At 42.8% G+C, this 12,644-nt stretch overlaps 1 protein-coding gene across 3 annotated transcripts in view; it reads left to right on the top strand.

The window, feature by feature from the left end:
- The window catches only part of LOC121284474 (PC3-like endoprotease variant B), an 893,918-nt gene that overhangs the window by 48,452 nt on the left and 832,822 nt on the right, over positions 1-12,644 (top strand). The gene's annotated exons all lie outside the window — the stretch shown is intronic.

The following is a 12,644-nucleotide window of genomic DNA, read 5'->3' as shown; positions in this document are numbered from 1 at the left end:
CTTTCCCATGCAATCGTAGAAGGTACAACACCTTCCCCTTTACTTCCCCACTCCTCACCGTCCACGGGCCCAAACATTCCTTTCAAGTGGGACAGCACTTCACTTGCACTTCCCTCAATTTGGTCTACTGCATTCGCTGCTCCCAATGTGGTATCCTGTACATTAGAAATTCCAAACACAGATTGGATGACCACTTTGTGGAACACCTTCGGTCTGTCCGCAAGCATCACCCAGACCTTCCTGTCGCTTGTCATTTCAACATCCCATCCTGCTCTCATGTCCACATGTCCATCCTTGGCCTGCTGCAATCTTCCAGTGAAGTCCAACACAAACTGGAGGAACAGCACCTCATCTTCCGAATAGGCATTTTACAGCCTTCCAGACTTAACATTGAGTTCAACAACTTCAGATCATGAACTCTCTCCTCCATCCTCACCCCTTTTTGATCCCCTTTTTCAAATATTTATTTTTTAATTTTTTATATATATTTTTCCCACCTATTTCTATTATTATTTTTTAAATTTATTTCCATTCATTGTTTTATCCCCACCTTTTAGCCTATTTGGATCTTTTCTCCCACAGTGTCCCCTACCCCAACACCGACCCCACTAGGACCATCTGTTACTTGCTCATTCTGTTCTTAATGTCACCATTAGCACCTCCTTTATCCAGCATCACCACCATCAACACCCCCTCAACCTTTCCTTTAAGACATCTTTTGCAATCTCTCCTTTGCCTCCACCTATCCAGCTTCACTTGTCCCACCTCCCCTTTAACCAGTATATATTTCACCACATTTTTACTTCTCTTTAGTTCTGAGCAACAGCCATGCAAACTCGAAACGTTAACTCTGTCTTTCTCTCCACAAATGCTGTCAGATCTGCTGAGTTTTTCCAGAGATTTTTGCTTTTGTTTCACTACAAGCCCATCAACTCCCACAGCTACCTTGACTACAGCTCCTCACACCCCGCTTCCTGTAAGGACTCCATCCCATTATCTCAGTTTCTTCACCTCCATCACATCTGTTCCGATGATGCCACTTTCCAAAACAGCACTTCTGACATGTCTTCCCCTTCTTCCTTAACCGAGGTTTCCCATCCACTGTAGTTGACAGGGCCCTCAACCGTGTCCGACCCATCTCCCGTGCCTCTGCCCCCACAGCTTCCTTTCCCCTCCCAGAACAATGATAGGGTCCTCCTTGTCCTCACTTTTCACCCCACCAGCCTCCGCATTCAAAGGATCATCCTACACCATTTCCGCCAACTCCAGCATGATGCCACCACAAAATACAGCTTACCCTCACTCCCCTGTTCAGCATTCCATAGGAACTGTTCCCTCTGGGACACCCTGGTCCATTCCACCATCACTCCCAACACCTCATCCCTTTCCCACGGCATTTTCCATGCAATTGCAGAAGGTGAAACACCTGTCCGTATACCTCCTCCCTCCTCACCGCCAAGAGCCCAAACACTCCTTTCAGGTGAAACAGCACTTCACTTGCACCTCCTTCAATTTGGTCTACTGCGTTCTCTACTCCCAATCTGGTCTCCTCTACATTGGAGAGACCAAACACAGACTGGGTGTCCGCTTTGCGGAACACCTTGAGTCAGTCTGCAAGCATCACCCAGACCTTCCTGTCGCTTGTCATTTCAACACCCCATCCTGCTCTCAATTCCCGCATGTCCATCCTTGGCCTGCTGCAATGTTCCAGTGAAGCCCAACACAAACTGGAGGAACAGTACATCATCTTCCGATTAGGCACTTTACAGCCTTCCAGACTTAACAGTGAGTTCAACAACTTCAGACCATAAAGACTCTCCTCTATCTTCATTCCTTTTTAAATCCTCTTTTTAAAAATTTATTTTTATTTTTCATCCACTTATTTTCATTTTTATTCATTTATCCATTGCTTTATCCCCTTTTCCCCCAACTATTGCTTCTCCCCAACCCCATCCCTAAAGGGGTCATCTGTTTCTTGTTTCATGTTGTTCTTTCACAGAGTGCTTACTTTTGTTCTGCTTTTAACACATTCTGCTTTCTGACATTCTGTCATCACATTTCTACTTCTCTTTAGATCTGAAGAAGGGTCATATGAACTCGAAATGTTAACTCTGTTTCTCTCTCCACAGATGCTGTCAGACCTGCTGAGTTTTTCCAGCATTTTCTGTTTTTATTTATGGCAAAGTAACCAGATGTTCCACTTGACTGCACTGGCTTTCTCAGTGCAATTCAGCTGGAATCATTTAAACCAACAGAAAAGATCAAGCAATTCCAAGCACAAATTACGTTCAGCGCAAATCCAGTTTCTGCAATCTTTTGATGCTCGTTTAAAAATTATCGTATTGGAAGCTGGCCCCACCCACAAAATTGGTCATGCCTCCAGAATGAATTCATCACTATTGTACCTTTTCATTAATTGTGCCTGTTTTTGGGCCTTCCAGAATGCTTTTCAAAGTAAAATGCATTTTTTAAGCCTAAGGTCACTAGTAGGCATATATTAAAATCTTTTAAATTGTTTCTCCTGATTTACTAAGAAACTGACTATTGTACACCAATGTGACTGATAAATAACTCTGTATAGTTTGTTTCAGTAATTTTAAGTTATTTAAAATTAAGTTACTCATGTGGCAAACTCAATACCCTGATTAAAAATGCTTTCTCTTTTTGATGAACCTATTTTATTAATATTATTTTAACCAGTCTCCAAGTTCTCACTCTTAAAAATATCGAGAAATATTTTTAAAGCTAATTTTTTTAAAGAGAAACTACAATTGAGCTGGTTCATGGGAGATTTTGTCTTTAACAATATGCAAATATGTTTTGAGCAGAAATTTGAACAAAGAAAACCACTTCTGAAAGAAGGCACATTTTGAGCACAAGTTATGTTCACAAAGTGGAAACTCTTGGCCAGCATGTTTATGAACCTGCAAACGGAGCAGCTTTTCAATTTTTTTATCTGATTTACAGTGATGCTATTAAATTACACTCAAAGAATGCAGGTCTGAGGACTGGAAAAATTACTTTATTTCTGACTGCATCTGAAATCTGGCCATATGTTGAGAGACGTTCTGAACAAGCGCAGTTGGAGGATTAGAATCAGAGTGTGACTAGTTATGTGGCTGCCGATTTGTTTGGATGAAGGATTTGATGGCCAGATATAAAAGATCAAGGAGACTAGAGTGTATTGCAGTTATATAGGTAACTCGCTTTCAATTTGTGATTAATTTTCATTTCTGCCTGCCTGCGCCTGCGATCAGCTGTGTGCCGCAATTTTAGGTGGGCAAGCCAATTAAGGCCCGACCAGCATGACCCGCATCCGAAAGCACTGAGCCCCCCCCATGCGGACGGGGGAAATAGGCTGAGTCGAGGCCTGCACTCTTTCATACAGGGAGCTTAGTTTGATTTCTAAAAATTTTAAGAAAGAAAGATAATAATTTAAGACCTGTCCCCTCATGTGACAGTGTCACATGAGCTGGAACATGTCAATGAATTTTATGTAAAAATTTTATTATACTTTAAACACCTTCATGAAACCTCATCCCTCCCGTGGATGAGGTTTCAAGATAAATGTGAGTTCCGCATGGGCTCTTCCCCTGCCCACCAACCTTAAGTTTGGACGGGCAGCTCAGTTAATTGTTCAAATTGCTACTTGAATGGCCTTAATAGGCCTTTGACAGTTCAGTGGGTGCACAGCGGGCTCCAGTGCGCCATTGTCGAAGTGAAAATCAGAATGGCATACGGTGACAATGGGATGCACGCCCAACATCACCGCATTTAATTTTACGCGTCAGCCCCCACTCACCGACCCGAAGATTCTGGCCATAGTCAATCTGTTTCCGCCACAATTTTCAGGCAGTGCATCCCAGAATATAACAAGCAGCTGCATTTTTTAAAAATCTCCTCATCGCCTCTCTGGTCCTTTGCCAATTATCATAAATTTGTGTCCTTTGATTACCAGTGGAAACTGTTTGTTCTCATTTACTCAGTCAGAATCCCTCATAATTTTTAAGGGGGATGGGACATATGAAGCTGGATAGAAGGCCAGTGATAGGCGGAGGCAAAGGAGAGATGGCAAAAGATGTCATAAACAAAAGGTCGAAGGAGTGTTGATGGTGTTGATACTGGATAAAGGAGGTGCTAATGGTGACATTAAGAGTAGAAAGCAGGATGAGCAAGTGACAGATGGCCCTAGTGGAGATGGGGTGGGGGAAGGGGGTGGTGTGGGAGAAAAGATCGAAATAGGCTAAAAGGTGGGGATAAAACAATGAATGGAAATAAACTTTTAAAATAATAATAGAAATAGGTGGGAAAGAAAAAAATGTATATATAAAAATTTAAAAATAAATATTTGAAAGAGGGGATCAAAAAGGGGTGAGGATAGAGGAGAGAGTTCATGATCTGAAGTTGTTGAACTCAATGTTCAGTCCCGAAGGCTGTAAAGTGCCTAGTAGGAAGATGAGGTACTGTTCCTCCAGTTTGCGTTGGGCTTCACTGGAACATTGCAGCAGGCCAAGGACAGACATGTGGGCATGACAGCAGGGTGGTATGTTGAAATGGAAAGTGACAGGAAGGTCTGGGTCATGCTTGCAGACAGACTGAAGGTGTTCCGCAAAGCAGTCACCCAGTCTGCGTTTGGTCTCTCTAATGTAGAGGAGACCACATTGGGAGCAGCGAATGCAGTAGACCAAACTGAAGAAAGTGCAAGTGAAAGGAGTGTTTGGGCCCTTGGATGGTGAGGAGGGGGGAAATATAGAGGCAGGTGTTGCACCTTCTACGGTTGCATGGGAAGGTGCCATAGGATGGAGTTGAGGTGTTGGGGATGTTGGAGCAGTGGATTAGGGTGTCCCGAAGGGACTGATCCCTATGGAATGCCAACAGAGGGGGTGAAGGAAAGATGTGTTTAGTGGTAGCATCATGCTGGAGTTGGCAGAAATGGCAGAGGATGATCCTTTGAAAACAGATGATGGTGGGGTGAAAAGTGAGGACAAGGAGGACTCGATCATGGTTCTGGGCGGGAGAGGAAGGTGAGAGGGCAGAGGCACGGGAGATGGGTCAGACACAGTTGAGGACCCTGTGAGCCATCATGGGTGGAAAACCTCAGTTAAGGAAGAAGGAAGACATGTTAGAAGCACTGCTTAGGAAAGTGGCATCATCAGAACAAATGAAACGGAGGCGAAGGAACTAAAACAATGGGATGGAGGCCTTACAGGAAGCAGGGTGTGAGGAGATGTAGTCGAGGCAGCTGTGGAAGTTGGTGGGCTTGCAATGAATATCGGTGAACAGTCTATCACAAGAAATGGAAACAGAGAGGCCTAGGAAGGAAAGGGAAGTGTCAGTGATGGACCATGTGAAAGTGATGGAGGAGTGGAAATTGAGAGCAAAATTAATAAAATTTTTCTAGGTCCAGATGAGAGCATGAAGTGGCACTGAAACAGTCATCAAGGTAGTGGAGAAAGAGTTGTGGGAGGGAGCCTGAGTAGGACTGGAACAAGAAATGTTCCACATACCCCATAAAGAGACAGGCATAACTGGGGCCCCAACCTATCTCCAACTGCCTCCTCTTCACTATGGACGTCCAATCGCTCTAACCTCCATCACCCACCAGGATGGTCTGAGGGCTCTCTGCTTCTTTATTGAACAGAGGCTCGAACAATCCCCATCCACCACCACTCTCCTCTGTCTGGCTGAACTTGTTCTCTCACTGAACCATGTCTCCTTAAACTTGTCTCACTTCCTCCAAATAAAAGGTGTGCTTATGGGTACCCGCATGGGCCCCAGTTATACCTGTCTCTTTATGGAGTATGTGGACCATTCCTTGTTCCAGTCCTACTCAGGCCCCCTCCAACAACTCTTTCTCCAATACATCGATGACTGCTTCGGTACTGCTTCATGCTCTTGTCTGGACCTGGAAAAATTTATTAATTTTGCTTCCAATTTCCACTCTTCCATCAACTTCACATGGTCCATCACTGACACCTCCCTTCCCTTCCTTGACCTCTCTGTCTCAATTTCTGGTGATAGACTGTCCACCAATATTCATTACAAGCCCACCAACTCCAACAGCTACCTCGACCTCAGCTCCTCATGCCCCAATTCCTGTAAGGACTCCATCCCATTCCCTTAGTTCCTTCACCTACGTCGCATCTGTTCTAATGATGCCACTTTCCAAGACAGTGCTTCTGACATGTCTTCCTTCTTCCTTAACTGAGGTTTCGTGCCCACGGTTGTTGACAGAGACCTCAGCCAAGCCTGACCCATCTCCCTCGCCTCTGCCCTCACACCTTCCTCTCCCTCCCAGAACCATGATAGGGTCCTCCTTGTCCTCAATTTTCACCCCACCAGCCTCTTATTCAAAGGATCATCCTCCGCCATTTCCGCCAACTCCAGCATGATGCCACCTCCAAATACATCTTCCTTTTAACCCCCTGTCAGCATTCTGTAGGGACCATCCCCTCCGGGTCACCCTGGTCCACTCCTCCATCACCCCCTACACATCAATCCCTCCCACGGCACCTTCCCATGCAATCACGGAAGGCACAACACCTGCCCCTTTACTTCCCCCCTCCTCGCCGTCTAAGGGCCCAAACATTCCTTTCAAGTGAAGCAGCACTTCACTTGCACTTCCCTCAATTTGGTCTACTGCATTCACTAATCCCAATGCAGTCTCCTCTACATTGTAGAGAACAAACGCTGACTGGGTAGTCGCTTTGTGGAACACCTTCAGTATGTCTGCAAGCATGACCCAGACCTTCCTGTCGCTTGCCATTTTAACACACCACCCTGCTCTCATGCCCACATGTCTGTCCTTGGCCTGCTGCAATGTTCCAGTGAAGCTCAATGCAAACTGGAGGAACAGCATCTCATCTTCCGACTAGGCACTTTACAGCCTTCCGGACTTAACATTGAATTCAACAATTTCAGATCATGAACTCTCTCCTCCACCTTCACCCCTTTTTGATCCCCCTTTTTAAATATTTATTTTTATATATACATTTTTATATATACATTTCTTTTCCTTCCTGCCTATTTCTATAATTATTTTTTAAAATTATTTCCATTCATTGTTTTATCCCCACTTTTTTGCCTATTTTAGTCCTTGCTCCCACACTTGTCCCCTCTCCCCACCACACTCCCACTAGGGCCATCTGTCACTTGCTCATCCTGCTTTCTGCTCTTAATGTTACCATTAGCACCTCCTTTATCCAGCATCACCACCGTCAACACTCCTTCGACCTTTTGTTTATGACATCTTTTGCAATCTCTCCTTTGCCTCCACCTATCACTGGCCTTCTATCCAGTTTCACCTGTCCCACCCTCGTTAAACAGTATATATTTCACCATATTTCTATTTCTCTTTAGTTCTGAAGAAGAGTCACCTGGACTCAAAATGTTAACTCTGCCTCTCCACAGATGCTGTCAGACCTGCTGAGTTTTTCCAGCAATTTTTGTTCTTGTTTCAGATTTCCAACTTCTGCAGTATTTTACTTTTATCCCTCATAATTTTGACCACTTCTAAATTTCCATTTAACCCTCTCTGCTCCAAGGAGAACAATCCCAGCTCCTGTAGCATCTCCTTAATACTTTTTACCTATATTTCACCTGTTTGCCTATATCTTAGTGGTTAGCATAGCCACATATGGCTTGTTCGGCTGGAGACAATAACTCTGCTTATGAGTTAAACATGAATGGATTTTATAATGACAACCTTTATTATGTGATTGCTTTAGTTTTCCCTTAATTCAAATTGTTTCCAAGCCCTGTCTACTTCCATGAGTGCTCTCTGATGTAAGAGAACAACAGAAGCCCTGAATTACCTGTTCCCACCCTCCAGACCTCCACATGGTTGTATTGCTCTTGTCCTCACAAGCTTCCTGAAATTAAAGAGCATCTGGTTTGATTCTTATGCTGTAACACAACCTTGGCCTACGCTTACGTGGTACATAGTTTGCCCTTTTAGCTGAGGCTGCATTTTTGGGTATTTATTCAGTTTAGAACCATTTGACTCTGTGCTACAAGTTTTGGGTCAGGAATTCGCCTACGTCAGCAGCATGAAACAGACTCATTTTTGAATTGGCAGCTGATTTTTCACTGTGCCTGGTCTTCTTTCGGCTGAAGTCCACAGAACAATAGTTCAAATGCATTTTGGAGCCTCATTTTCTAGACTCACCATCACTTTTGCTTGGCTTGAAATTAAAAATCTTGACAATATTTTCCAAGTCAATGGAAAATAAAAGCTACATCACAGTGTCTAACTGGCTGTCCATTCACGACCAGCAGATTTTGCGCTGTTGGTGTGGACCAATTTTATCCCATTTATAGTACAGTAAGTGCTTAGGTCAAGTGGTTACCCTGTTCCCTAGACCTGTTGTTCAAGTACAAAGACAAGATAAAGCTCCCTTGCTCCTATATTTGTTCTACCACTGAAAATGCTAAGATGCTAGGATACATTGATTTTTGCTTTAAAGCATCTTAAAACATTCTAATAATGCTGTCAGGCATTTCAATTTCAATATGGTAAAGCTAAATTCAGAACAAAGCCCTCTATTCTGCCTTGATAACGCATCTTAACACCAACCTCAGAAAAGCAACTTCTCCCAAACATGTAACGATCTTTCCATTTTCTATATCAGCCTCATGATTCATTTGGCATGGTTTCTCTTTTCTTTGGAAAAAAGGACATATGAGGTGAATTGATGGAAGAGCTTGCATTTATGAAGGAACAGGAAAGATAGAAACAAAAGTCTGGGTTTTAATATAACCCGTCCAGATTGAGAGGGAAACTTCAGATTGGATGATCATTTTACACCTTGCTCAATTTTATGCTCCATGTGAGTAAATGCAATGGAGAATGCTGCAAATTGGGTGTCTGACTCAAATCTGTCACATTCCCATGGTTGGGTTAAGTTAAAATTGGGCTGGGCTGTTACCACTAATTTGAGGGATCTATTGCAAGGGTGCATTGATCTGAGATTAAATCATAGAATCATAGAAACATAGAAACATAACAGCACAGAAGGAGGCCATCCTGCCCATCATGCCCATGGTTGCTTTTTGAAAGAGCAGTCATGCTTAGATCCGCACCCCTGGTAATTATTTGTTCACAACCCTCTAAGTTTCTCATCATAAAGTACTTATCCAACTCCCTTTGAAAATTATTTATGGAATCAGCTTCCATCGCCATTTCACATATAGCATTCCAAATCCCAGCTATTCCCCGAATAGAGGGAAAATAATCACTTCCTCTCCCCTCTAGGTCTTTTGCCAATGATTTTAAATTTATGATCTCCATGGGCCCACTCACCAGAAGTAATGATTTTTTTGCTATCAATTCTATAAAGCCTCTTAGCAACTTAAGAACCTTGACTGGGTCACATCCTACCCTTCTCTTCCAAGGAGAAAGTCTTAACTTTTCCAAGCTGTCCTCATAACTGAAGTCCCTCATCTCTGGAGACTTCTTATTAAACCGCTTCTGTAGTTTTTTTTAAGATCTTGATCTTTTTTGAAGTAAGGCACTTAGAATTGTTAACAAAACTCTAGCAAAGATCTAAACTGTGAGTTATAAAGTTCTAATATGATCTATTTGCTTTTATGTTCTATTCCTATATTTATAAAAGCAAAATTAACTTTTTAACCACTATATCAACTTTCCTGCCACCTTTTAAGGATTTGTGCATTTGGATATAAAGTTCTCTCTGCTTTTCAAAATAGTGCCACCTATATTGTGGTGTCTCCAATCTGTATCAGGTCCTGCTTCTCCATATTGAACTCTATCTGCCACAATACGTCTGCCTATTTTGCCATCCTACAACAATATTGTGTCAATGATGTCCTGAAGACTTTAACTATCTGCATCCTGACCTATTACCTTGCCATTTTGTTTCATCTCAAAACTTTGCAATGCTGCTTTTTACACCCAAGTATCAGTCTTTTCTAAATATTGAAAAGAACAATGGATCCAAAACTGACACTTGGGAACACAGCTGCAAACTACCTCCCATGCTGAAAAATATCCATTCTCCACCTGCATTTGTTTTCTGTCACTAAGTCAGATCTGTACTCATATCACCACATTCCCCTTTAATTCTATGGGCTTCTATTTTCTTCATAAGCCTTCTCTTTGGCGCTTTATTGAATGCCTCCCTATTTTACAATAGTGACTTTGGCTGTAAAATGCTTTGAGATGTCTGATGGTCATGAAAAGCACTTTATCAATGCAAGTCTTTCTTCTGTATAAGGGAATTAGGACAGAGATGTGGAACAATTATTTTTGACATGAAGAGTTGTGAGACTGGGGAATGTACTTTCGGAGTTAATGACTGAGATAGAGACCATGTCAACATTTAAGAATAAGTTAGACTGGTGCTTAAAGAAAAGAATAATAAAGGATATAGGAATATGCAGGCTCATGAGAGGATAAACACAAAACCAGCTGGTTTGGTCAAATGGGTTGTTGCCATGTTACAATTTCTATTTAAACCCCTGACTGTTAATTTTCCACTGCAGCTTTGAATGTTCTCTGAAACCAAAGGTGAAATTTTATCTTAAGATCCTTCCCATTCATTTGTTAATTTTTATACATTTATTATTCTCATCCTTATGTTTAAATGTTTTCGTAGCTTTTCGCCCCTTCCTAACTCTGTAACCTTTTCCAACCCCACAATTTTCCCCCGACTTCTTTTTTTCCCTCCAACTCTGGCCTGCTTCCCTTCACCCTACCACTGGTGTCCATGCCTTTAGGCCCAGACTTTGAAATTTTCTTCTTCACGACAACTGTGACTACACTTCAAAAATACTTAACTGACTGGCTGAACAATGCTATGGACATCCTAAGGTTTTGAAGGGCATTATATAAATTTCAGTCTTTCTTTCATCTTCCCATCTCTTATAACACCTGACACTGACCTGCCTCAGCTCATCTGATGCTGAAGCCCTCACAAATGCATTTTTAGTTGCAGGCTTGACTATTCTAATATAATCCTCTCACGTCTACGCTCCATAAACTTGAGGCTATCCAAAACTCTGCTACCCCTGGCCTATTTTCACCAAGTCTCATTAACTCATTACTCCAGTGCTTGCTAACCTACATTGACTTTGGGTTAAGCAATGTCTCAATGAGAAAATTCTCATCTGCCGTTTCAAATCTCTCCATGGCCTCACCTCATTCTATATCGGTAATCTCTTGCAGTCACACAATCCTCTAAGATATATCTGCAACCTTCTAATTCTAATGTATTGAACTTCCCCAATTTAAATAGTTTTTCTTTTTGACAGCCATGCTTTCAGCTTCCGAGACACTATGCTCTAGAATTTTCTCCCTAAACACCTCCACCTCTCTGGCTCTCTTTCCTCCCTTATGGTGTTCCTTGAAACCTAATTCTTTTACCAAGGGCTGAATTTTATGTTTCTTTGGTGGGGTGAGGGAGGCAGAACACAAACTGAGTGGTCTGCTCACTCCCACCCATCTCAGCTTATCCCCACCCATCTCAGCACATCCCCACCCATCTCAGCTCATCCTCGCCCATCTCAGCTCATCAAGTCAAGCCAATTAGTGGCCGTACAGCAGAAGATGGCCAATTAGCAGTGCAAATGGGGGCTCCGCATCCAATCAGAAGTCTAGGCCAGGACATCATGCAGCAGAGGTGTAATGAAACCAGTAAGTGGTTCAGTATAGTATTTTAAAAGTCATTTATAGTCATTTTTAATTAGGTACTGAATGGTGGAGGACAGACACATTCTAAAAATGCTTATTTTTGGTGAGGAACCTTTTTCATCAGTATTAATACAATTGCAGCAGCATATCATTCTTGTGTAAATCAATGAATACTTCCTCATGGAAGGGGAAGAAAAGAAAGAATTACATTCTTTTATGCTTCCCAATTCCTCTGGTTCATTGAAGACTATGTGCTTATGATTATGCAAATAATTTTTAGTGGACTCTTGAACTATAATCTAGGCTGCACGTTTTGGGAGAAATTTCCCAGTTGCGCCCAAAGTGGAAACTTTAGTCCATTGTTTAAAGCACTTATGTCAATACAAATCCATTACAATTTCATATGAGCACAAAATCAGTGGCACAAATGGCAAGTCAAATCATCAACCTCACTCACTGGGCAGAATTTTGCCCTTGGTGGGTGGGCGGGCCCCACCGGCACGGCGGCGGGTGGGCAGCCAAACTCCGCCGTTGAAACGGGGCCTGCCGCCCTTTTGAGTGAGCGGGCCAGTTAAGGCCCGCCAGCGGCCTGCCTGACAGGAAGCGCTATCCGCGGAGGGGAAGGATTCCTTATGCGTTCGAAAGAGCACACTGCTCCCCGAGACCAAGTGCTGTCTCAGGGAGATTACTAACAGGTAAAAAAAACTCCAAAAATAGAAAAATATTAAAATTAACATGGCCCCCTCATGTGACAATGTCGCACGAGATGAGGCATGTTAATAAGAAACACATAAACTTTATGAAACTTTTTTAAAACGGACATGAAACCTCATCCCGCCAGTGGATGAAGTTTTATGTATAATCAGGAGCCCACTGGGGCTCCTGGCCTGCCCACCAGCCTGAAGGTTGGTTGGGCAGGGTCTTTAACAATCTTAATTAGCCTGTCAATGGCCTTAATTAGCCATTGACAGGTCGGCGGGCGGACAGCTGACTT

The sequence above is a fragment of the Carcharodon carcharias genome, chromosome 11 (assembly GCF_017639515.1).
Source record: "Carcharodon carcharias isolate sCarCar2 chromosome 11, sCarCar2.pri, whole genome shotgun sequence".
Lineage (NCBI taxonomy): Eukaryota > Metazoa > Chordata > Chondrichthyes > Lamniformes > Lamnidae > Carcharodon > Carcharodon carcharias.
This window is presented reverse-complemented; position numbering and strand designations above follow the sequence as displayed.